Below are 23,787 nucleotides of genomic sequence, written 5' to 3'. Positions count from 1 at the left end.
ATTATGTTCTGGCATCAACTTCATAATTCTGCCAGCAAGGTCCCAAGTTGTACGAAAAATTGAAACAAAGTCAGCAGAAGACAGTGTATTGAAATCAGGAAACTCAGAATGGTATTAATATAGCAAATACCAAAGCAACAGTTCAAAATACATTCATAAGACTACTAAATACAACAAATACAGATCAGGTCATCATCATAAGCAAATTAATAAGAAATCGCTGTGCACCAAGAAAACACGTGTATCTCAAATCTTTGTTAAAGTTGTCACTTTTTTTATTATTTTTAAAATGAATCAATGTTCATATTTTGATAAGTTAGAAATCTGTAGCTGGTCCAGAACTCTTTCAAAAAAGCATTATAAATTTATGTTTAAGAAAAAAATTATGTTTTATTAAGAAAAAAAATTATGTTTTTTTATACTAACAAATATATGTAAGCAGTAATTGCTTAAGAAATCATCAAAATAGCTCCTACCAATCAGAAGTTATGAAATAAAGAGGAAGTAGGATTTAAAAAAAAAGTGACCAAAGTTGTTGCGTTACTTCGAAACTTCGAAATTCTCAAAACCGGCTTAAATGTATTTTATTGTTGTTGTTGTGAACCCAAAACAGGAAAAAAATTCCATGAAAATTTGAGCTTTTTGTTTTAGGAAACCCACTTGGCAGATTTTCACTCTAGAGCAAAATACTTTTCATATCTTTATTTGACCAGGTTTTCATTAAATTGAACTCGAAAACACAAGTAATGGTTCATATCGCTTCACGCGGTTACTATTCGGCTTAAAAATAGCGCCAAATTCCTTTCAGAGAATGATGACTAACCTTCGCAAGCATTCCTTTATATGGATGACTTTAGTGACTAGCGCATTAACTTATAAGTTCCAAACTTGTAGCGTTAGGATGACATTTAATAATAAAATATAAATACAAATGAAAAACATGAAAGAATGCAAACTTCGGCAAGCCGAAGTTCATATACCCTTGCAGCTATTGCAAGAATTAAATATTTTTAAAAACATTAAAATTATGATTTACTTGCGTATGTGCTTAAAAACTTGAAGCTATGATGATTTGCAGCTCAAATATTAAATAGTTATTTTATATATTTTTATTATTTCTATGGGAGCTATATGATATAGTCGTCCGATTTTGATGAAATTTTAACCGTAATTCTAAAATACAGTTCATATCAAAATTATAAGACAGTTAGATGTTTATAACCTTGCAGGAGACATCTCCGACCCTATAAAGTATATATATTCTTGATCAGCATTACTAGAAGAGTCGATCTAGACATGTCCGTCCATCTGTCCGTCTGTCTTTCTATTGCAGGTAGTATATAAGTCGGAACGAGCCGGATCGGACGACTATAGCATATAGCTCCCATAGGAACAATCGGAAAAATAAATTTAAAAAAATTATAACTTTGGTGTTTTGTAATTAAATCTTTGAGATGTAGTAATGGTTAAATATTTCAGAATTACGGTTTAAATTTCATCAAAATTGGACGACTATAGCATATAGCACCCATAGGAACAATCGTATAGCTGCCATGGGAACTATCAAATAATTAAGCTGCAAATTATTATAGCTTAAATGTTTTTAAAAATACACTCAAGTAAATCATAATTTTAACGTTTTCAAGAGTATTTAGTTTTTGAAATAGCTGCAAGGGTATATGAACTTCAGCTTGCCGAAGTTTACTTGCTTTCTTGTTTTATATATTTTATATAATATCAAACCAAATGGCGGAAAACCAGTCTGAAATTGTTAAAAGATAAATTAGACATATGTTTTATTTGGTTTTAGTTTATTATTTTCCCGTTTATACATTTTGTTTAACAAAAATGAAAAAAGTCTAATTTTTAACCTTATCATGTAAGAAATAAGAAACTATAATTATAAATATATTAGTGCTATAAGAAAACAACATTTTAATAGTTTATGGCAGAGCCTAGACTAATATCAACATCAAAAATTCGTTTTTTCATTGAATTTATGAGGTTTTCAAATAAACTTGGCTCAAGTTGGTTCCATTCAGACAAAATAGCTGTTTTAAGGTCCTGAACGCTCTCATACTTGGCATTATCTTTATAAACTCGCCTTGCTAGTACTCCCCAAATGTTTTCTATAGGGTTTAGATCCGGAGAGCACGCTGGCCAGTCCATAACTTCGACAAAACAATCTCGCAAAAACTGTGTGGTTTGGCGGCTCGTATGAATTCGGGCATTATCCTGCATAAATATATGCGGCTTTTCCCGATTTTCCAACAAATATGGAAGCAGGCTATTGTTCAGTACCCGTATGTACTCACTGCTGTCCATCCTGGAGCTTGTGAACTGTAAATTAAGAGTTCCAAGTTTATTAAAAGCGCCTCAAACCATGACTGATCCGCCCCTTAAAATTTCTCCTTGAAAAATTAGGAGGCTCCTTCTTGAAATCTCGCCAGTAATGTTTATATCCATCTGGTCTATCGCGATTAAATTTTTTTTAATCCGAAAAAATTACCTTTTATGAAAAAAAATTATAAGGTTAATATTAAATTGAATTTACCGAGTCCCAGATAGTATCTACATTGCGTTTAGCAAAACTAATGCGAGCCATTTTATGACGCTTAGTAATCTGAGGTATTTTTTTTAAAATACCTCTGACAATATGTCCCGAGTTTTTTTAGAGTCCTCCACACAGTCATTTGAGAGACTTTTCGAGGTATTTTTTTTAAAATACCTCTGACAATATGTCCCGAGTTTTTTTAGAGTCCTCCACACAGTCATTTGAGAGACTTTTCGACTGCTGAGAGCAGCTAGCTGGGAGCACGACGCGTTAGAATTACTGGCTTTATGTAATATACGCCTTTTATCGCGGTCAGAAAGTATGGGTTTTCGACCAGTGCTTCGTTTTTTGCCATAGTTGTCTGGATTCTTGAGAAATTTGTGGTAACGGTTCGACTTCTACCAATATTTTTTAGATATTTGGCTCACATTCAAGCTGAGACGAGAATAGGCCAGAATTGACCCTTTTTCTTGGTCTGTCAAGAGCGTAGAGCGTTCATTTTATGCAAAAAGTATTAAATTTTAATTACAATTAAAAAAAAAAAATTGACGCGGTTACGGCAACTCCACTTTTTGCAATGAGTCTTATAATTGTGTTAACGTAGAAACTAGGATAATTTCCTTATCTTGGTTGGAAATGTAGCGGTTCCCTTCCAAGCTAGGCTAAAAATAAAAAGTAACGGTATGTTATCGACGAGGACTTCATTCACTTTCGCCATAATTTTTTGTTTAGCCTCTAGTTTAAGGAATAAACAATTTATCGGTATTTCAATTATCATTTTGTAGATGTCTTATAATTTTGATATGAACTGTATTTAACCATTACTATATGTCGAAGAACTAAACAAAAATTTAGAACCAGCAAAGTTATATTTTTTTTCCGATTGTTCCTATGGGAACTATATGCTATAGTCGTCCGATTTTGATGAAATTTAAACCGTAATTCTGAAATATTTAACCATTACTATATGTCAAAGAACTAAAAAAAAAATGAAAAACAGCAAAGGTATAATTTTTTTAAATTTAATTTTTCGATTGTCCCTATGGGAGCTATATGCTATAGTCGTCTGATCCGGCTCGTTCCAATATAGTATATAGTATATAACTACCTGCAATAGAAAGACAACTTTTGGGAAAGTTTCATGCAGATAGCTTTAAAACTGAGAGACTAGTTTGCGTAGAAACGGACGGACAGACGGACAAACGGACGGACAGACGGACATGGCTAGATCGACTCGCCTAGTGATGCTGATCAGGAATATATATACTTTATAGGGTCGGAAATGTCTCCTTCACTGCGTTGCAAACTTCTGACTGAAATTATAATACCCTCTGCAAGGGTATAAATATAATGGAGACTTTAAAGGAAACATTAATAGTCATTGACTGTTTCGAGAAACATATGCTCAAAAACTTATATCTTATATCCCGAAAAATGTTCTTTTTTTATGAAGTTACTTTTCTAGGACATATATGCACGAACAAAGGAATTTTGCCCGACAAAAAAATGGCTTTAGACAGATTAATTGTGGATACGATCGGTCCACTACTCAAATCCGAACAAGGAAATGAATATGCAGTAACCTTAATCTTAATACCTTGTAGCAATTCCAATTAAAAACAAAAGTGCAAAAACAAAAGTAAAAGCTTTATTTCAAGATTTTATTCTAAAGTAGGGTCCAATAGAGATGTTCAGTACGGGCATGGGAACAGAACAGGTAAGTTAGTTTTTGGTAAAACTTCAAATTTGCCTAAACATTTTAATGGTATAGATAAGATAAAATTCCTATATAATACAGAAAATTATGCTAAGGAATTCATATTCAGACTAGAACAAGCATTTAAGAGAGCTAAATTAATGTTAGAAGCACAAGAGCAAACAAAAAAAAACTAACTATGACAAAAGTGTTTCAAGTTTTAATTTAAAAATAGGAGATCACGTTTTATTGAAAAAAAATAGGACATAAGCTAAATCTCTAATAAACTGGACAATATAAGGTAGAAAGTATAGAAGAAAATTAAAATATAATAATTTCAAATAATAAAAAATAAAAAAACAAACAGTACATAAGAATAGGTTAAAAATTGTTATTGCATTATCACTATATTTCTCTTACAAATAATTCAAGTATCCACAAATAGAATTATATCCATAATATATTACACTAGTTTACAAAATGAAAAAAAAAAATACAAAGTTCTGGAAAAGTACCACTTCTAGAATACGTGTATACCACTTAAAACTTTTTCATTGGGACAGTTTTTTTTCAAATTTTATTTTGTGTCTCGAGTTGTGGCCAACCGATAACTTCAAAAATTGTGCCTAACGGCCGAAAAAACTAAAACGCCTAACTTTAAAAATCCACAAGATATCCCATTTCCAATGAATTTCTGGCATGATTAGCTTGTCCGATTAAGTCGGATACCAACAATAAGTTGGACAAGTTAATCATGCCAGAAATTCGATTTCTTGTGAATTTTTAAAGTTAGGCAGGCAATATCATAAAACAAAAGGAATATAAGAACAAAAGTATAAAAGTTAATTTTTTTCATAAAAATTTTCTTTAGATAGGGTCTTAAGGAAAGAGTCTTAAGGAAAATCAGTAAAATATTTACATATGAGAAAAGTACAAAGGTTGCAACAAGTTGCTAAAACCACAATGTATTAGAAGGGCTTGTTCAAGCTCTTTTATAAAAAAAAAAAAATATTAAAAAGTTGGCAGTGTAGTTTCGGTCTTAGATTCAGAATGCTAGCCTGTACCAAGTGCAGCGCCCTCTAACGCAATAACCCGAGCTCTGCCGTCTGTGGTCAATACCAATTTTGACAGGGCGATATTTCCGTTTTGGGGTAACCTGCTAGGCTCACGGCTTTGGCTTATTCTTTTCTATTTCCACCACCAACGATACCAGTTGTCTGGAATAAATTTTTTCCGACCAGCAGGCAGACCTCGTCGTTTCTTGGCTACTTGGTGAAGAAATAAACTGTGAGTAATCACCATCCGAAAGAAAAAAAGCAACGAAAGCTTTTTAGTGCTTCTATTTAATTTTTTTTAAATAAATCTATTCGTATAACGCAACACGAGTTTAACGGTGTCTGAATACAGTCAACTACCAGAGGCCAATTCGGATGCTGGCTTAGCACAACCATATTCCTTCTGAGACCGCACTCAACCCAAACCGCACTGGCTTACAACACTGCCTAGTGGCCATAGCTAGTAGCGCTGCCCAACAGCCGTAACACGATCAGTCCTACACAGCAGCCTAAATAGACCCAACAGCCACTGAGCAGGTCCACTACTCAAATCCGAACAAGGAAATGAATATGCAGTAACCTTAATCTTAATACCTTGTAGCAATTCCAATTAAAAACAAAAGTGCAAAAACAAAAGTAAAAGCTTTATTTCAAGATTTTATTCTAAAGTAGGGTCCAATAGAGATGTTCAGTACGGGCATGGGAACAGAACAGGTAAGTTAGTTTTTGGTAAAACTTCAAATTTGCCTAAACATTTTAATGGTATAGATAAGATAAAATTCCTATATAATACAGAAAATTATGCTAAGGAATTCATATTCAGACTAGAACAAGCATTTAAGAGAGCTAAATTAATGTTAGAAGCACAAGAGCAAACAAAAAAAAACTAACTATGACAAAAGTGTTTCAAGTTTTAATTTAAAAATAGGAGATCACGTTTTATTGAAAAAAAACAGGACATAAGCTAAATCTCTAATAAACTGGACAATATAAGGTAGAAAGTATAGAAGAAAATTAAAATATAATAATTTCAAATAATAAAAAATAAAAAAACAAACAGTACATAAGAATAGGTTAAAAATTGTTATTGCATTATCACTATATTTCTCTTACAAATAATTCAAGTATCCACAAATAGAATTATATCCATAATATATTACACTAGTTTACAAAATGAAAAAAAAAAATACAAAGTTCTGGAAAAGTACCACTTCTAGAATACGTGTATACCACTTAAAACTTTTTCATTGGGACAGTTTTTTTTCAAATTTTATTTTGTGTCTCGAGTTGTGGCCAACCGATAACTTCAAAAATTGTGCCCAACGGCCGAAAAAACTAAAACGCCTAACTTTAAAAATCCACAAGATATCCCATTTCCAATGAATTTCTGGCATGATTAGCTTGTCCGATTAAGTCGGATACCAACAATAAGTTGGACAAGTTAATCATGCCAGAAATTCGATTTCTTGTGAATTTTTAAAGTTAGGCAGGCAATATCATAAAACAAAAGGAATATAAGAACAAAAGTATAAAAGTTAATTTTTTTCATAAAAATTTTCTTTAGATAGGGTCTTAAGGAAAGAGTCTTAAGGAAAATCAGTAAAATATTTACATATGAGAAAAGTACAAAGGTTGCAACAAGTTGCTAAAACCACAATGTATTAGAAGGGCTTGTTCAAGCTCTTTTATAAAAAAAAAAAAATATTAAAAAGTTGGCAGTGTAGTTTCGGTCTTAGATTCAGAATGCTAGCCTGTACCAAGTGCAGCGCCCTCTAACGCAATAACCCGAGCTCTGCCGTCTGTGGTCAATACCAATTTTGACAGGGCGATATTTCCGTTTTGGGGTAACCTGCTAGGCTCACGGCTTTGGCTTATTCTTTTCTATTTCCACCACCAACGATACCAGTTGTCTGGAATAAATTTTTCCGACCAGCAGGCAGACCTCGTCGTTTCTTGGCTACTTGGTGAAGAAATAAACTGTGAGTAATCACCATCCGAAAGAAAAAAAGCAACGAAAGCTTTTTAGTGCTTCTATTTAATTTTTTTTAAATAAATCTATTCGTATAACGCAACACGAGTTTAACGGTGTCTGAATACAGTCAACTACCAGAGGCCAATTCGGATGCTGGCTTAGCACAACCATATTCCTTCTGAGACCGCACTCAACCCAAACCGCACTGGCTTACAACACTGCCTAGTGGCCATAGCTAGTAGCGCTGCCCAACAGCCGTAACACGATCAGTCCTACACAGCAGCCTAAATAGACCCAACAGCCAGTCCAGCAGAGCAGGTGCAGCAACGGCGGTAGTACGATCAGCCACTACCCAGCAGCCCAAATAAGCCCAAAACCCAGTTGAAATAGAGCAGAGCAGGTGCAGCAACAGCAGGGCTATCCCCAGCAGCTATACAGAAGCCTAAACAGGCCAACAAGCTGTCCATTGCAGAGCAGCAGCCGCAGCAGAATCAGCAGAATCAGCAGGAGCTGTTGCTGCTCATCCTAACCCTACCTCACATAAAACGAATACACGTTGTTGCTAAAGTTTTCTCAGTAATTTTATTAGGAAAAAAAGACTTACATAGTGTTTAGAGCAGACTGCCAGCACCTAGTCAAATGCTCATAGGTGTGCGCTGTAAGCGCAAGGCTGTTATGCAGCTTTGTTCTTAGTTTTTCTTATCTCGCTACATTTGTCGGCATGTAAAGTAAAAAAAGAACATATCTTTTACACAGCGCAAATAATCAGCATAAAACCGTTTTGTCGGTGCAACAGATATATAGCAACTGTAATATGACGTCAATTAATTCGGCAACCCGATGTTTATATACAAATGCAGATAATACAAAACGACTATAATTCGATTTATATGCGTGTATGTTTATGTTAACACAGTCACCCGGAAAGAAGAAAAATTACCAAGCTGACCACGAATTGCCGGATGAAAATAACTCAAGGCCAGGTTCAACTGCGGAAATTTCCAAAGGGCTAGCTTTCATTATAACCAAAGGAAATAATTAACTTATATCTAACTCGACGCATTAGTTGAGTTCCCCAAATATTATATACAGGTTTCTCAGCTAACAAATTTCAAAACAAATATTCTTCCAGAAAACAATCGGGCTAAGGCTGGCACCATCTCTCGAACTGCATTGACAGCACTGTAATCGAGGAGCGAGCAGTATCGTTAAGAGTAGTTAAAGTTCTGATATCAAACAAAAACACCTCCTAACAAGGCAGAAAACTCATGATGATCTAAATTTTAACAACTACATTTCTGGAATTTAATTTTGTGACGAAGAATTATGCATTCGATTAAATAAATACTTCTGGTCTAGAAATTTAAAAAAAATCTATTTTTTACATATTTTGAATTTTGCTACTTGTAAAAATACAATCCTAAAAGGGTTTTTGAAATTTCGAACTATTTTCGGAGTTATACCCAAATTTGTGACTCGGCGTCTGAGATATTGGAATTTAAATTTTGGGTCAAGAAGAACTTCTTAATCGTTGACCGATTAATTACGGTCCAGTGACAAATAATGAAGGTGTTTAGAGCAGACCGCCAGCACCTAGTCAAATCTTCATAGGTGTGCGCTGCACACGCAGGGCTGTTATGCTTTGTTCTTCGTTTTTCCTATCTCGCTACATTTTGTCGTGTTATCTATTTAGCTGAGCTACAGCGAAAACATGTACACAAATTTGAAGTCAAGCTTTCGGCAAGTCAGTTATAAAAATCGCTGCAACTCAAAGCACAGCTAATAAAAACATGAAATAATTTCAATTGAAACTATCGTGCGTTTAATTTATATTTCTAAACTAAAGGGTGGCATTTTGGTTCTTTTCCCCATAAACATTTTGGTGACCCCGACGTGATATTCGTTTAGTTGGAGTCTGCATGTTGGTTGTTAACATTGTTTAATATCGTTTAAGCAATAACCTATTTTCGCTGTCGTTTGCTGCATCTCAGTCACAAACACACGAACACTTTATGGGCGCGCTGCCGGCCGGCCGTTTGTTTTTTTTTTTGAGCATTTTCGCGCTGTGAAAGAAGCAAAACTGTGTTGTTCTGCAAACATTAAACATAAAAGGAAACGCAATTAATTGTTGTTAAACGCGTATATTGCATACATATATGTGTAAATAGCCGTGTATGTGTATGGTCACATACATTACTTTGCCAAGTCAATGCGCTGTTGCTAGGCAAAAATGTCGGTAAAAAGAACAAAAACAAAGTCAAAGTTTCCGTTACGTTGTTGGCGACGCTCGGTGCATTAAAATTTGCGCGGCAATAGGCATAGGGTGTTCCCTGCCCTCTGAATCCGGTCAGACAATTAAAAAATGGTTAACCCAGGAGACGCGATTGGCCTCAAAATGATGCTCCCAGTGACATCGAGTTTTACCGAGCCAAAGTGCGTTCCGTTTTGCGGCAGTTACTTAACTGCTGGAGCTACTGAGCAGGTTGATGAATCTGATGTCCTCGCGCGGCTGGTATGGGTGAACTCTATGAACTTGGAATTCGATTCTGCACAGACTTCGCTGGAAAAACTGGACTTTTCGGAGATTAGTAAAGATACGCGGTTTGAATTTTCCGCAATCTTAATGGATTTAAAGGCGAAACTAAATCGGGCCCGAGCAGCTCTTCGCAAGCTGCATTTGCCGGGTTCCACAGCTGCCAATTCTACATCCTTTGATATTATAAACAATGCGGATCTTTCTTTCAGATTTAGAAAACCTCGATTGCCAAATCTAGAGATTGCTCGTTTTCAAGGATCGTGCTAAGAATGGCCGGACTTTATTGCAACTTTTACCACGGTCATTGGAAATAATGACGAGCTAAGTGATATTGAAAAATTACAATATTTGAGGTCCTCTTTAGGCGGCGTGGCTTTGGAAACCATACGATCGCTCGAGCCCTCAAATGAAAATTATGAAAAGGCTTTAAATTTACTTATTAATCGATTTGATAATAAAGTTTTACACTTTCAGGCAATATTTGGTTTAAAAGGTGTCGAGAAGGGATCAGCTAAGGGTCTTCGGGAGATCCGTGAAAAATGGGAAGATGATTTGTTAATCTCTGAGCTATCTACCTGGGATGCTATGAAGTCGTTTTTGGAGAAGAGGTGCCGGATGATGGAAAACTTGGACCAAGCTGTGGTAATTCAAACACCACACCATCAGGTGGCATGCATAGCATAGATATAATCCAAGTGCACTGATTACGTCTGCTACTGACTCAAAACATCCAATTTGCCTATTTTGCGATTATAGAGTTCATTATTTGCCAAAATGCTCCCGATTTTTAAGCTTGACTCCCAATCTTCGATATAGGGAAGCAAAGAATATGCCCCTTGCCTCAACTGTTTACGCAAAGGCCATAGCTTGCAGCAATGTAGGTCAACTCATTGTAAACATTGTCGCATGAAGCACCATTCATTACTGCACATTATCCCAGAGTCATCCATACCATCGACCTCAGTTTCATCTCCATCATCCGACCCATCTATTTCATCATCACTAGTGTCATGCTCATCTCCTTTATCACAAACTAATCACCATTTAACGCACTCTCCGCCACAAACCTTAAATACAATGCGAATGAATAACGTGCTGCTTCCAACTGCTATAATCTACTTAAAAAATAGAGTTGGTGCATTTATGCATTGCCGATCAATATTAGATTCAGCTTCTCAGTTAAACTTTATTACTACTCGCCTAGCTAGAAAACTTAATTTGAAACTTAGACAATCGCACACACTAATTTCTGGGATAGGGGAATCTTCCATGAACTCTGATAAGGCAGTCGATATTCTGGCGCAATCGCGGGATGCAAGCTATCGTGCGCCATTCGCAGCTGTTGTAACCCATAGTAGCACTGACTACCAGCCAAATTTCAATATAAATACTACAAGATGGAGGATGCCACAAAACATTTCGCTAGCTGACCCTAACTTCAACCAGTCACAACGAATTGATCTTTTAATTGGCGCTGATCTGTTCTTCGAAATAATCGCTAAAGGGAAACTTAATTTGTAATCTATTGAGACAGTTACGGACGGGAGTATTGGTCAAAGGGATTGATTTAGCGCACAGGGATTCATATCCGAATGCCCACGCCTTGGAAAAACTAGATAAAATTACACATCATGATCAGGTGGCGCCCTCTAACGCGGGAACCCGAACTCTGCCGTACTGGTAACGTGCTTCAATTTAATTTTTTTTAAAGAAATCTTTCGCATAACGCAACACGCGTTTAACGGTGGCTAAATACAGTGAACTACCAGAGGCCATTTGAGATGCTGGCTCAGCACAACCATATTCCTCCTGAGACCGCGCCCACCGCACTGGCTTACAACACTGCCTAGTGGCCATAGCTAGTAGCGCTGACCAACAGCCGTAGCACGATCAACCGCTACACAGCAGCCTTAATATGCCCAACAGCCAGTCCAGCAGGTGCAGCAACGGCGGTAGTACGATCAGCCGCTACCCAGCAGCCCAAATAAGCCCAAAAGCCAGTTGAAATAGAGCAGAGCAGGTGCAGCAACAGCTGGGCTATCCACAGCAGCTATACAGAAGCTTAAACAGGCCAACAAGCTGTCCATTGCAGAGCAGCAGCCGCAGCAGAATCAGCAGGAGCTGTTGCTACTCATCCTAACCCTACCTCACATAAAACTAATGCACGTTGTTGCTATAGTTTTCTCAGTAATTTTATTAGAAAAAAAACTTACATAGTATGAATTTCCCTAAAAAAATGTAATAAATATAATAAAAGTTCTTAATTTGCTGTAGTTAAAAGATATTAAAGAGAAAATTTATAGGCAAAGAGATCAATATTGCTGCTGAGAGCCGATGAAAACTTATAGTGAACGTAAAAAAACAAAAAAAATTGGCGAAATAAATAATATGTGGATGTGCTCAGTAAATGTGTAATCCCGCAGTTTAAACGCGCAAATGCAGTCAATAAAATATTAACAAAAGTAACAGTTACCGAATCAAAACTAGATGCTTTAAATAGAACCGACGACCATATAACTAAATAAACATGTACAAGAAGTCTATTTGTCAGACGATCCGAAGCCAAAGATCTTTCGCGGCCGGAGTAAATGGACTGTAAGTTACTTTTATCATACCTTGTTTCATTATTTCCTTTATTTAGTTATTTCGTCACTGGTCAAACCGAATAAAGTTTACGATGCTTGTTTGAGCATTTACGCTGTATTTCTGACCGTTGCTTGCAAGTTCTAAAAATCTGTTTAAATAAACGAGGGCCGATACAAAGGTTTCCCTCAAGATTTACACGTGCAGTCATTTGTAAATTTAAAAACCTGAAATCTTTACAATGATCATATACTATTTAACTAGATGTTTTATTTTTTTTATATAAATTTATATATAGTAATTTGTATATATTAATCCCATTCTCTTTCAGTAACATTGAAATTTTTGCCATTTTCGACAAGAAAAAAATTAAAAATTAAAATTAAATTAATTTTCAAATTATTTTTTTTTTTACACACAATAATAAAGAAAAAAGAAATAAATGAAATCGAAATGATAGAGAACTTTTTCTAGAAATAAAATCTACCTATATTTAAAAATTCATTATAGTATTGTTTAGCAATTTAAAACCATAAATATGAAAGTATGTATGAAAACCGTTTATTTTTCTAAAGTTGAAATAATATACAAATAAACAAAGTTGATAGAGAATAAGAGTATTTGAAACAACAAAAAAATATCTCAGCCAATATGAAAGGGTTAGCTTGTATTTATTATTTGTAATAAAAGAAATAATTTTAACAAAGTTTCTCCTTATCTGCGGATCATGGAAGTCAGGTGTCATTTAAAAAGGTGATTGGTAGTCATTCCAATGGATACTGAAGAGAAAATGGTGGACAACTAGGATCATGGTAGGCGTAGTAAAAGGAGTGATGTTTTGGTAATTCTAGCTCTCACGTTTTTGTTATGTTTTCGTATTCTTTTCCTTTCTTCAACCCTTTTACTTTTTTTTCTCTAGCTTACCAAAGTCCCCAAATAAATAGTATGCGAATTTTAATTGATTTCTACAACTTCATCAAACAGTGCGAACCACTGGAGACTTAAAATATGGTCAGAATTATTACTTTTCTTTACCTTTTTTAACCCAAAAAAAAAACTATTTGCAGCAAAATAAAACTATGATAGGCTCTTGAAGTTCAAAAGGATTAGATACACTTTCATAAAAAGGGTTCTATCGTTACTTACAATATTCTCGAAAGGTGCTTGGGGTTTCCAAAATGCTGCTTTAAGATATGCACTGATCTCTTGCCAGGACTATAAACTTGAATCTAGATGGATATTAGTGGCAGTACCGCTTTGAAATGTTTTTTTTTTTTTTTTTTTTTTCAATTTAGTTATTGCAGGTTGCAAACAAGTAAAAATCGTAACAGAGGTGTGCCAGAGTAGAAGGTTTATATAGTAGCTCTAAAAGTTATGGATCACAAATTTGTACGAAGGTTGGAATGCCTGCAATAGTTAAATTGAATTTTTGTTGCTTACTCTTGATACACAATGCTTAAACAATTATGATTACTAGACACGAAGATTGTTCTGATTGTTCTGAAATTATTTGTAATTTAAAAGAAAAAAACTTTTGAAATAGTGAGTTATCTTTTTGATTAATTATAAGAAAAAATTAATGATTATTATATTCCGTCACTGCAAACGGTGACTGCTTTATTTGTCTAAGAGGAATTGAATACGCTGCTCAGTTATTAAAAGCTAACTGTGGTCATACTTTTCATCGAGTTTGTTTTAACACAATTCATAATCTCATAAATCTCATAAATTTTCCTGTGTGTAAAGCAGATTTAAAGTTCGGTAGTGAAAGTCCAAGTAGACCATCGAGTGCACTGGGTAGGTCTCAGATTGATTTGAGCAAGGAACTAACAGGAAGTCCTATTACAGACGACTATAACATGGAAGAGTTACAGCAAGCCGTTAGGGAATCTAATAAAAGAACGCATTCCCGTTCGAACGGGTGCTTTAGCAGAAACTATCAGCGCTGGGTTCCAGCGAATGTTAACTCTTTTGGAGAACCAAAAGCAAGCCACAGATGCTGGTAATAGGCTAAAAGAGAGTGATGATCAACTTCAGGAAAGAGGGAACTTCCCTGCAGCAAGACATTCTTCGGCTACAGGAATTCATCCTCCTTCCTTCCAATTAAAAGTAGGCCTGTAGCAGGTAATTCATCTCTGAATTTTTATCGACTTGAAGCCCTTACCTTTCAAACTCTAAATGGTAATATCTCGCTATATAAGCAATATATAAAACGTAAGTGCTAATGAATGTTTTTGGCGCTATCACAAAAGCGTTCAAATAAGTCAGGGTACTGGATCATTTCAGTTGGTTGATTTGCATGCCGATATGAGGGCTCAATTTAAGGATGAACTTACGGGTCTCATCTTTCGCTAAGAAATAGATTGACGTAAGCAGAGGGAAAACCCATCTTTGGATGAATTCTATGAGTCGATCGCATTGTTGGCAGATAAGCTTTCGGTTCCATTGTTGGACCTAGCATTGTTGGAAACTTTACGGGCTAATTTGCTGCCTCATCTACGTCACTTAGTTAGAACTAGTGAGGTATTTATGCTGAGCTTGACAAAGAATAAACCTATATCGCAAAAGGCACAATCTCCTGTACGTCGCGGCGTACAATTCACGCTGTAGAGACACATGGCGATTGCGAATAGGTTTTCAGCGATGAAGACGAGAGTCTTGAGAGAGCAGCAATTAATTTGACTTGCTGGAACTGTCTAGCGAAAGGCCATCGATACCAAGATTGTCTTTGCGAACGGCAGATGTTTTGCTACGGCTGTGGTCAGCTTAACACTTATAAACCATCCTGTACGAAATGTACTGGATTAAAACAAACCTGCCAGTACCAAAACTTTTTGCGAAACAGTGAATACTATAGGAAAATTAGAAATGAAAAACAGACCTTAATCTCAGCCATAGTAGGTCGCGATGTACGTCCCTATGTCGAAGTCACTATTTTTGGGAAACAGATGATAAGTTTGTTGTATAGGAGGAAACTTTTTATTTTATTTATTTGTATTTATTATTAAATTTCAATTTGGAACTTATAAGTTAATGCGCTAGTCACTAAGAGTTTCCAAATATTTCATTGTTACATTATACTTTAAACTTATTTTCATAAAAACTAACCTGAGTCGCCTTCTATTTTTACTTTAATTTACGTAATAGTGTTTTTAAGGTGTGTGAATAATTTTATATTGAATTGCGTGGCACTGCTAATATTTTTAAGATGGTTTGGGAGCTGATTCCATGATCGAATAGCATTAATTAAAAATTGTCTTTCGGATGTCAATGATCTAGGTCTTATGCAAGTAAGATTGTTTGCTCTTCTAGAGGATGTAAATTGAAGTTTTTCGAAAAGAAAATAAAATCTTTTTGGAAAATAATTTTATGCAGAAAAATTAAGTTTCGCATCTTTATCCATTCATTTAGCGAGACATCGAATATTTTCAGCGAAAATTCGGATACGTGACCTCTATGTGGTTGGTTGAATATATACCTGGCTATGCAATTAAATAGAACTTTAATTTTGTTCTTACTGGAGTGTCACAGTTTGAAAAAACTTCTACTCCATATAATAGCGCTGGAACAATGCAGGTTTTAGCTATTAGTAAACGTATATGGGTGGGTAGGCAATTTTAAGTTACGGATAATGTCCTTATTATGCCATATGTTTTCCCTACAGACATTGTAATATGATCCCTCCAGGTAAGAGTTCTGTTGAATGTAAAACCTAAGTTTACAGCTGTATCAACGTACTCAAGTGGCGTGCTATTCATACTCAGTGGCTGCAAATTGTTAAAAATTATCTTTCTTTTACTTATGACAAGACATTTTGATTTTGATGGGTTGATCCCAAGTCCATTGTTGCCGGCCCACTCATTTACACGTTCAAGCTCTCTGTTACAAACATTTATACATTCATTTATTCTGTTTAAAGGACGACTCACATACATTTGGAAATCATCAGCATACAAGTGTACATTACATTACATTACATTCAGATAACGCATTGGGAAGGTCATTTACATATAAGGTAAACAATAAGGGACCAAGCACAGACCCTTGGGGTACACCACGATTAACAGTTTCATATGAAGACGAAACGCTAGACAGTACAACAGACTGACGACGATTTTGTAGGTACGAAGACACAAGTTTGACAGAAGTTTTAGAAAACATAAACATATTACGTAGTTTTGCACAAAGGACATTATGGTTTACTGTATCGAAGGCCTTATTATAGTCCAGTAAAACTAAGAGTGTAACATTGTTTTTGTCTATTTGTGTCCCTTACGTTTTAGCTGCGCTCGCAGTCTATAAATACGACTGATACTAATCCTAAATAAATATAATAAAACTACTGATAATTTCACAACAATGGAATATAAATATAGGCGCCTCTTATGTGCGGAATGAATTATCATTTAATGTCCCAGAACTAGCAGCTTCCAGCGCCGCTAATCGTTCGTGCAAATCTCCATTTGAGCCAGTTCGCCCAGTCTTTGCACGCAAATGACCTCCCCTCCCTTTTTCTCCTTTACGAAAATATCTCCACGGCGGGAGAAAACAGCTTTTAGGCGCTTCAGCCTCTTGAGATGCATCGCCCGCTTGAAAATTTCATATTTTGATTTGGTCAGCTGTTCGTTTATAAATATAAACGCTGGCGAGTCTAAGCCGATGAGCTTTAAGCTCAGTTGCGTTTTGTTTTCTTTTCGGTATGCCCCAATCGCACACAGCAGTTTCGCCTTATCGTGCACGTGTTCCATTTTAAAAATAATAATTGGATCCACTACTGTACGGGTCGATTTCCGCGGACGCATTCGAAAAATCGTACGTTCTTTAGGCGGCGGGGTCGGTTTGAGAGAGAAGCACAGTGCGTGAAAAAGTGCTTTCACATTTTCCCCCTGGACTTGTGGGACCCCATGCCAACGCAAGTCACAGGTGACTTCAGACGCCGCCTGTGCGTTGCAGGAGGCCACCCACTTTGCCTCCAACTCGTCAACGCGCTGATCCTGGCAGTTTTTGGACAGTTTCGCCTCCAGCTCCTGGACCTGCTGCCTCAGCATCCCCATCTCTCTCACCTCGCTCTCCAATTGAGTGACTCTCAGTGAAAGTTTGTTGCAGTCAGCTGCTATTAACTTAAATTTGTCTTCCAGAGTGCCGGTTATACGTGCCTCGCCATCACGGATCTCCCCTGCAAGACTTTCCATTAGCTCGGAAAATCTGAGGTCGATCGTGTGAAGCAGTTGAACATCGGAGTCACGGGCTCCCTTCAGATCGGAGTGAGTTTCCTTCCTAAGTCGCTTTGCTGCTGAAGACATTATTGTGTTGGTGACGAGAGGGTTGAGTGTTTTGCTCTTGTGTTTTGCTATGCACTGTTTCTTTATTGGTTTGTTGTTGCACTTAAAATTGTGGATTTATTAAGAAGCGATTTACTGCTTAAAACCGATTTATTCCGGGCAACAAGAACTTTAATGTGTTATACTCTTATTTATGCTGCTGCCGTAGGCAGTTTTTAATTTATTTAAGCCGAGTTTAAGGTGTTTTTCGGTGTTTAAAGCGGAGCTTCACAAAAGTGCGTCTATTTCTCTCTCACGGCTATCGCGGCTTTGGCAACGAACTGTCCTATCAAAATGTAAATTTTAAGCAAATGTCCTCAAATGTGCGCACGGCAGATGATAAGTCACAGATTATAATTGGTAAACTTAATGTAGATGTCACTTTTCGAGAGACAGCAAAGCGCCTGAATTTGTAGATCGTTCCGTCACTTGTTCAGTCGTTATATTTAGGCATTGACTTTTGGACTGCATTTGATATGTTACCTTCTGGATTGTCAGTCCGAGACGGTATTGCTAGCGTAGAAGAAGCTGTTGCTGTTTCGCAAGGTAATTTATCGGAGCACAAAGCGCATTAAACAATGACTTTATCCAGTTTCCCGTGCTATCGAAAAACTTATGTATGAGTAAATAGATCGTATGATTGGCCTTGGAGTTATTGAAGTATCCAATAGTTCGTTGTCTTGCCAGTGGTGATTGTAAGAAACCTCGGCAAAGTGCGCCTCTGTATAGATCGTCGTAAAGTCAATGAGGTGACACGAAAGGATGCTTATCCTATGCCACTAATAGAGGGTATCTTAAGTCGCCTAGCAAAGACTGAGTTCATCACTAGCCTCGACCTTAAAGATGCGTATTGGCAAATACCACTCGACATTGATTCTAAAGACAACACCGCCTTTACAGTTCCCGGGAGACCTTTATCATATATCAATTTAAAGTCATGCTTTTCGACCTTACGAATGCCCCATCTTCAATCTCTAAGTTCATGGATCGCATAATTCCAGCCTACCTTCGAAATGAGGTATTCATTTATCTGCATGACCTCCTTATAATTTATGACACTTTTGAGCGGCACATAAAGGTGCAGAAGCATTGGGAAAAAGCAGGGGTTACCATAAACGTTCAAAAAAGTAGGTTTTGTGTACCTGAAGTTCATTATTTAGGCCTCATTGTCGGTCACGGGACCATAGCCATGGACGTTGTGAAGAATGAGCCATTAAAGAAAGCAGTCAAAGCAGTCGTTAAAACAATTTTGTGGTAGTTTAGTGTGAGACCGCATAAGGCGCCTCACATCTTCCCCACTTGAAACCCAGCATCTAAGCCATTTAAGGTATTATTATGTTCCAGGCATTGAAGGTCTCACTATATAGATTTAAACTTAAAACCAAATTATCCTAGTTTCAAATATAAGCGCTCGGGGTTGCTAGTGTTGATCAGCAAGATCGGTCAGCTGGCCAGTCGGGTCGAATGTCGATAGTATCGATAAATTATCGCAATCACCCGTTAACGAGCGAGCGTGCTGTTAAGCGCAAAGCGTGCTGTTAAAGGCAAGCTTAGTGCTATTAACGGCGCGAGCGTGCTGTAAAGCGCAAAAAGCGTGTCGACGTGGAACAGCGATCAGCTGAGATCGCTCTCTTTTCTTTTGCGGCAGCCGATCTGAACGGACCAACAGGAAAACAGCAGAAGGAACCAGCGGGCGGCGACATTAGACCAAGCACCGAAGTACGATAAGAAGCAGAGATCAGAGACAGACAATACTCAGTCCGAAGGTTAGGGAGAATAAAAGAGTGAATAAAAGAAATATAAATTTGTGAAATTAAACCCCCAAGTACCGGCAATAACATTTAGTGAACTTCGCGGAGTGCTTTTCAGGTTGGCCAGGTTGCCGTATTGCGTTTCCGAGGTTTGTTTTCTCTACGCAACGCGGACATCAAAGCTACCCACGTGCTACTCCAGGTCGTTCAAGTTCTCGTTGCGTTTCCGAGGTTTGTTTTCTCTACGCAATACGAACGCTTACCAGACCACAGAAATGCACGGGAAACTATCGCCGGCCTTTTCTACTCACGTCCAGGTTAGGGACAGGCTAATAAAATTTAGTGAGTTTCACAGTGGGGCTTTTTGGGTCAGTGGGCTTCTGAGTTGCGTTTCCGAGATTTGTTTTCTCTACGCAACGCGGATGCCAAAGCTGCACGCGTGCCCATTCACGTCGGACAAGCTTCCGTATTTCGTTTCCGAGGTTTACTTTGCGCAATCCGAACGCTTGCGGACTGGAAAATTTCCGTCGATTTAATTATGACTCAATAACTTCTCCGCTTACAGATTCCTTAAAAAAGACAAAAAAAACATTTACGTGGTGCAGCGGAGCAAGCATTTTAGGACCTAAAATCAGCAATGTTTAAAGCTCCTGTTCTGCATATGCCAGATTATTCACAGCCATTTTATATACATTGCTGCTAGTCACACGGGAGTTGGGGGAGTTTTAATGCAAATTAACCAAGAAGAAGATGAAAGTCCAATAGCCTTTATGTCACGAAAACTTAATGATAGTCAGCGAAGCTATTCTGAGTATAAAAAAATTACGGTAATAACCGATCACGCTTCACTAAAGTGGCTGATGTCGCAATCCCATCTAAGTAGCCGCTTAGCGAGATAGGCAGCATTCAGCACAGAAAGGGTATTAGGAACGTAGATGCAGTATCACGGACGTTTACCGAGGATTTATCTATTATCAATTTAGAAATTGAAAACTGCATAGATCTCTGCTCACCACAATTTAAATCAAAACAATATCAAGAACTAAGAGCAAAGCTAATGCAAGCTAAAAAGCAGTTTCCGGAGGTCAAAGTCGTGAAGGATTGAATTTATAGAAGGACACAGCATGCGTCGGCTGAAAGATTAGCGGTTGATATGGTGTGGAACTATGGCTGCCGAATGAACTAATCCCGGTTGCCCTACAAAAAGCTCACGATTAATAAGACACTAGAAAGGATTAGACAACACTATTTTTGGCCAAAGTTAGTTATTGATGTTAAATCAATAATTGTGCAGTGTGCAAAACCACTAAGCATGCTAACTATGTTCTTAGACCTTGTAGGGTCGGCGTCTCAGTCAACCCGGGATCCTCCCCAGATAAATTTATAATCTATTAAGACAGTTACGGACGGGAGTATTGGTCAAAGAATTGATTTAGCGCACAGGGATTCATATCCGAATGCCCACGCCTTGGAAAAACTAGATAAAATTACACATCATGATCAGGTGGCGCCCTCTAACGCGGGAACCCGAACTCTGCCGTACTGGTAACGTGCTTCAATTTAATTTTTTTTAAAGAAATCTTTCGCATAACGCAACACGCGTTTAACGGTGGCTAAATACAGTGAACTACCAGAGGCCATTTGAGATGCTGGCTCAGCACAACCATATTCCTCCTGAGACCGCGCCCACCGCACTGGCTTACAACACTGCCTAGTGGCCATAGCTAGTAGCGCTGACCAACAGCCGTAGCACGATCAACCGCTACACAGCAGCCTAAATAGGCCCAACAGCCAGTCCAGCAGGTGCAGCAACGGCGGTAGTACGATCAGCCGCTACCCAGCAGCCCAAATAAGCCCAAAAGCCAGTTGAAATAGAGCAGAGCAGGTGCAGCAACAGCTGGGCTATCCACAGCAGCTATACAGAAGCTTAAACAGGCCAACAAGCTGTCCATTGCAGAGCAGCAGCGGCAGCAGAATCAGCAGGAGCTGTTGCTACATATCCTAACACTACCTCACATAAAACTAATGCACGTTGTTGCTATAGTTTTCTCAGTAATTTTATTAGAAAAAAAACTTACATAGTATGAATTTCCCTAAAAAAATGTAATAAATATAATAAAAGTTCTTAATTTGCTGTAGTTCAAAGATATTAAAGAGAAAATTTATAGGCAAAGAGATCAATATTGCTGCTGAGAGCCGATGAAAACTTATAGTGAACGTAAAAAAACAAAAAAAATTGGCGAAATAAATAATATGTGGATGTGCTCAGTAAATGTGTAATCCCGCAGTTTAAACGCGCAAATGCAGTCAATAAAATATTAACAAAAGTAACAGTTGCCGAATCAAAACTAGATGCTTTAAATAGAACCGACGACCATATAACTAAATAAACATGTACAAGAAGTCTATTTGTTAGACGATCGCCGCTGCCAAAATATTTCGCCGTCGGAGTTAATCGGCTGTAAGTTACTTTTATCATACCTTGTTTCATTATTTCCTTTATTTACTTATTTCGTCACTGGTCAAACCGAATAAAGTTTACGATGTTTTGTTTCGAATATACATATTTGAGCATTTACGCTATATTTCTGACAGTTGCTTGCAAGTTTTAAAGCTCTGTTTTAATAAACGTAGGTCGATACAAAGGTTTCCCTCAAAATTTACACGCCCAGTCAAATCTAAATTTAAAAACCTGATATCTTTATAATCATCATATACTATTTACCTATGTTGTGTTCCGAAGAAATAAGAAGACACGATCGGGTTGAGGTCAAATATGCAAGTGATTTTATTCGGCTCCCTTCGCAGTCTTTTATACATGCTTTCAGTGTGTTAGTGTAGTGCGTGTACATGTTATAAGCTGATGCAATAGGAACAGAGTTTTCATAAGAAGGGCTGATACCAGAAAATCACTTTTAAGAAGTATGATGCATATTCTTTTGAATTTACGATACTCACATCTCTCCCCTAAAATTAAATATTGTTAGTAGTCTTACGCTCTAAAATCTGGGCGCTGATAGTGATTGACTCCTTGGCGTGGTCGAGTACTGCTTCTGATTGGAATGCTCGATCGGCGTGGCTGTGGCGCTTGGTGGTTATGTTGCCGGGATGCTGCAGCTACTTTGATGCAAATGCTATTGGCTTTTTCTTGCCATCTGGATGAATGTGTGATAAAACTACACCAATGCCGAGGGAAGATCCATCAGTGGCCAAAACGAGCGGAAGATCCTCGTTGAAGTGTGCTAGCTCAGTAGGGTCCAGAATATGTCGTTTTAATGCTGTGAAAGCCTGCTGTTGGTCAGGGCCAAACATGAATGGAATGTTCATTCTACGAAGTTGATTTAAAGGTGAAGCTAACTAGGAGTAATTTGGAAAGAAATTGCAGTAATAGTTCACAAGTGCTGAAGATTGGAGGGCGCCTTTAGCTCCTTGACGGCTTCTAGTCCCAGAAGGATGCCCTTGACACTGGCTGTTCTCCCAAGACACTCAATCCCGTCCCTTAGAAAGAAACATTTTTTTTTCTTATTCTTTTTTCAATTTTGGAAAAATGCGTGACATGGCGGATCTGGTGTAACAAAGACTCAATGTCCAAATGAGAATTGACACCAGTAACGACCCTGTTTCGAGAGGCGGTATAGCTCGCCCGGCGAGCTGGAAAAAACATCGGCGATGTATCGATACATCGATGTTTTTCGAAAATCGGGAAACATCGAGGTTTCAAAACATCGATGTTCGATGTTTCCTCTTTACCCATCACTACTTGGCAGGAAAAAATCTTGGTAAGCTGAACACGTTTTTTGTAAGAAACTTAAGTAAATAAATTATAGATTACAGTCTGATTCCGAAAGTTTGATATTGGTGTTGGCGGCGCTCAGAAATGGAGAAGGCTTTGAAAGAGCAGAATAACAATAGTAATTAGAGCTATTATTTACAATCATATGATTTGTAATGTAACTTTTGTCCAATATAGTTGCCTGTCAAGAGGAAGAAAGCGACAGTACGGTCCCAAGTAAGCGGGAAAAATAATGGAAGTCTTCTGTGTGGAACTTTTTTAACAAATCGGCTGATGGCAGGACAGCCAAATGTATTAAATGTGGCAAAACGTACCAAACAAGTGGCAATACGACAAACTTGTCTTGCCACTTGAAAAACATTCATCCTAATTTAACAATTAGTGAATTGCCAAAAATACAACAGCCGTTAGTCCTTTCATTTATGGAGAAAAAGTACGAAAAGTCGTCGAACCGAAAACAACAATTGGACAGTGCCTTGTTCTATTATATTACATCAGACTTGCGCCCTTTCACAGTGGTGGAAAA

The 23,787-nt window shown here is 37.4% G+C and overlaps 1 long non-coding RNA gene across 1 annotated transcript; it reads left to right on the top strand.

The window, feature by feature from the left end:
- The first annotated feature begins 23,179 nt into the window (after positions 1–23,179).
- On the top strand, positions 23,180–23,475 carry LOC121467441. Its single transcript, XR_005977499.1, has 3 exons — positions 23,180–23,247; positions 23,296–23,379; positions 23,439–23,475. It is a non-coding gene; the product is annotated as an uncharacterized LOC121467441 (long non-coding RNA).
- The last annotated feature ends 312 nt before the right edge of the window (positions 23,476–23,787 follow it).

Source organism: Drosophila elegans, unplaced genomic scaffold (assembly GCF_018152505.1).
Source record: "Drosophila elegans isolate 14027-0461.03 unplaced genomic scaffold, ASM1815250v1 contig_397, whole genome shotgun sequence".
Taxonomy (NCBI): Eukaryota; Metazoa; Arthropoda; class Insecta; order Diptera; family Drosophilidae; genus Drosophila; species Drosophila elegans.
The sequence above is the reverse complement of the archived record's forward strand: the minus strand, read 5'-3'. Positions and strand labels throughout refer to the sequence as shown.